We start from the raw sequence: 3,872 nt of genomic DNA, 5'->3' as shown, positions 1-3,872 counted from the left end.
CTTACGTAGTCACTCGACTTGACCTGCACACCCCTGCCCGTGGTTCTCCTGCGTCCCAAGAATAGTATACAGGGAAGGATGTAAGCCAAGATGGCTATCAGGGTGAGGGGGAGTGGAGTGCACTTTCACCCCTGACCTGAGAGGTTACTGTGATCCTATATGACCCCCACAGAGAGAGAAAGGGAGATAAGCAGACAGAGCGCAAGATTGTCTTGAGAGTAGAAGAATGAGAGACTGAAAAAGACGTGCAGTTGTTGCAGTCTGTTGGAAAGAGATAAAGGGAATAAATGTGCGTTTGTCCCACTGACACAATATCCCAAATTGTGTGGGGATTTTTAAAAATTTTTTTGGAAAACCTATAAAATGTACAGAATACATGAAATATATATATATATATATATATATATATATATATATATATATATATATATATATATATATATATATATATATGAAATTATTTATATATGTCATTTGGTTGGATGTAAAATTTTGGAAATTTTCTTTTTTGTTTGAAAATTATACCAATAGCAAACAAGGAAGAATATTTCAGAGAGAATTCAGAGCTGTATCCCAAACCACATAATACATTCTATCAAGTAAATAGTAATGACATGAACTACCCCACTAACTCTAGCTAGCTGTCTAGCTAGTACACAGTATAGAATACAGTAATACAGTATAGAGAACAAAACTATTACATCTGGTCGCTTCCAGTGTGTGTATTTTTGTTACCCGATCTTTATTCTCCATGTATTTTATTTTTGATTTATCTGTGTATTTTGTTCTCTGGCCTGTTTAAAACAGGCATTTTTGTATGCTAGCTAAAAACACAGAGCAATACATACAGTATACACGCTGGGGGAGCGGACAGCCCTGATGACTCAATCTTGTCCTATATAACCAAATGTAAAATAGAAAAATACAGAGTCAATCACACAAACATCCTCACTGCAAAAAGAAAAAGTCATCTTGGCAAGTGAACAAAACTATGAATTTGAATATAGTCAAATTCCTCTAATTCATCATTAAACCTATTTCTAGACACTACTACTCATTTCATGCATGTAGTTTTCTTATTCTATTTGCAGATAAACTCGCTTCTTTCTAGAAATAAATGCATAAAATGAGCAAAATTATTTACCAATAGAACAAGACTATTGAAGACTATGAAATGAGGTTAAATGGTTTGAAATAGGTTTAATAATCTTATATTTGGTAATCGTGATTTTATGATCAGACAATACTAAAACATTGACTATATTCAAGGTATTTCCATTTGCTAAGATGTCATATTTGGCATTACTGTTATTCACACGCCGGCTATCGTGAATTCTCTGACAACAGGGTAATGATACAAATTCCACCAAATCATTCACCAAATTAGAAACCAAATAAATGGCTTGGATCAGTACTAGGTAAAGATACCTTGAATACGTTATCTAATATTTCTCATTATGAGATTATTACATAACAAACATATTACAATTAAGCCTCTTTTTAAACACATTTACAAATGCATTCAATTTGCAGATATATGTGCTTCTTTCTAGAAATAAACACCCGAAAGAAGCAAAATGATCTGCTACTAGAATAAAACAACTTTAAGCTTGAAATGAGCAAGAATATGTGGAAATACTGTAGGCGTAATAATCATATATTTGAAATAAATAGAAATAATGCCTGCATTCAAGATATTTTTACTTGTTAATATATATATATTATTCGCAGTGTGAAACAAAATAAATTTTCATATTGTAGTATTATATTGACTGTCACTCACACTCTTACACTTCCTGTCTCTCCTGATTGGTTGCCAGCTCCTGCCTGTCACCACTGGAATTCTTTCATACCTAAATTTGAGGCATGATGATATAGTGTTGTATGAAATGAAATTTCCCACCAATTCGGACCTGACACACCTGAGTGTGAATTACTATTACAGGATATTTCAGAGCCACACACAGCGAGTAATATTTTTGTCCCCTAACTTAATAATTTGTTTTCTTCTCTTTTTTTTCCGCATAAACATTCTACACCGTCAAGTTTAAAGTTAAAGTTTGATTAAGGTGTTGGTAGAGTATTTAGCTTCAGTAAGCTTAGTTTGGATTATCTATAAATACCATAATTAGATGTGTATATATGTATATGTATTTGTGTGGTTTTAGGAACTAAAGGCATGCTCATCAATTAATACAAAAAAATATTAGCCAAATTTTTATGCTGATTGCTGTGGACAGTCATCAGAGCTTGTTTTATTCAGACGCCGTGTGTTCCGAAACTTGCAAAAAGAGGTTAACACTAGTAACACTAGTAAGCAACATCATGCATAAGTGAACACTGGTATTCAGTGCCCTCTTCAGCAGTTTGGTATTGATGCTTGACCCTTGCTTTATGGTTCACCAGTCTTTTTGTGCCAAAAAGTAGAAGCGCCATAATCCAAAAGAGGGATTTCGAAACTCCTTTAATCCTCTTCTAGAGCCAAAACAAATTAGACAAAGGGGAAAATAATCAGTGACAGTGGTTGAAACTTCATATGTCTACAGGGATAGCATTTCCCACTGTAGGTTGTTTTGACATATAAAGCATTTCCAACATCAACAATTATTCAAACATATTGGCTTTGGAAACAGTCTGGAAATAAAAGGTTATGGACCTAAATGGTCTTTCTTAAACCTATGCTCTGATATGAGGAGATACAATTTGAACGCTTTTTTGTATAATTAAAGACTATTAAGAAAAAATACTAAAAACCACATACTGTGAAATGAAGCACCAAGAGTAAAGATGCATATGTTAGTATTGTATTTGCCTGTCCATAGAACACACAAACTCACTCACGCATACATGTATATTGTATATACATATAATCATATAAGGAATCTCAAACTCTGGCTTTTTTGCATATGAATACTGTTGGGTCTGAATGCATCCACTCAGTATGGGACAGCGTCTCAGCTTTCAGAGTCTAGCAAAAAGGATGGGGACACAAAGAGAACTTTACAAGAGGAACTCCCTCAAAGACATTCCTCTAGTCCCTTTCATCAGAGACACAGGAAGAGAGAGTGAAGCTTTGTGAGAAATTCTTTGTGAGAGGATTTTTTTCCTTGAATTTTTTTTTTTTAATATCTAATATCTAAGAAAGAGCATTTTTAGGTTCCCTTTACAGAATGCTGGGTTTAGGAGTACTTGCCATCATCCAAATCTGCTGTATTAAAAAAGGGTTACTAAGACACCATCCCCCTATGCTATTAATGTCTTCATTTGCGCATACTTTCAGTTCTATATAAGCAAAGACGCTTAAATAATATTTTATCAATGTGGAAGTGGCCTCTACTTGACCCAGGCTAAATTATGGTGCTAGAGAGACAGGATGAATATAGGGACCAGGCTCTGGGACCATAAACTAAAGCAGGCAGTTATTGATCGCGACATTTCCCCGTCGTTCAATGAGGTCTTGGTGGATGCACAAACAGGAATTCACAAACAGGAAAGACCTCTCCGGTGGCCAGCTCTTTAATATGACAGCATGGGGAGATGTCTAAGAGCTCACAGGTCAAAGACCGCCATGTCTGATGTCTCCAGTGACACCCCCTACAAAGTGATTGCTCACACCTTGGAGAGCCTTCTCTCACCATATTAACTTCAAATTTAGCTCTAGGTGCACTGACATACACCTTCAGCATGCTTTCGCTCTCTCTGTCTCCTAAAATAACTCAGCATGAAGAAAGATCTAAGAATAGAATGTAAAAAATGTCAGTATGTTATACTACGCCTGTTTCAAAAACACACACACACAAATGGAATAAGTCATTTGTGTAATAACTTAAATGACAGGTATGTTTATTAGAACAAAATCTGTTGGCATCTTG

This window comes from Ictalurus furcatus, chromosome 26, assembly GCF_023375685.1.
Source record: "Ictalurus furcatus strain D&B chromosome 26, Billie_1.0, whole genome shotgun sequence".
NCBI lineage: Eukaryota > Metazoa > Chordata > Actinopteri > Siluriformes > Ictaluridae > Ictalurus > Ictalurus furcatus.
This window is presented reverse-complemented; position numbering follows the sequence as displayed.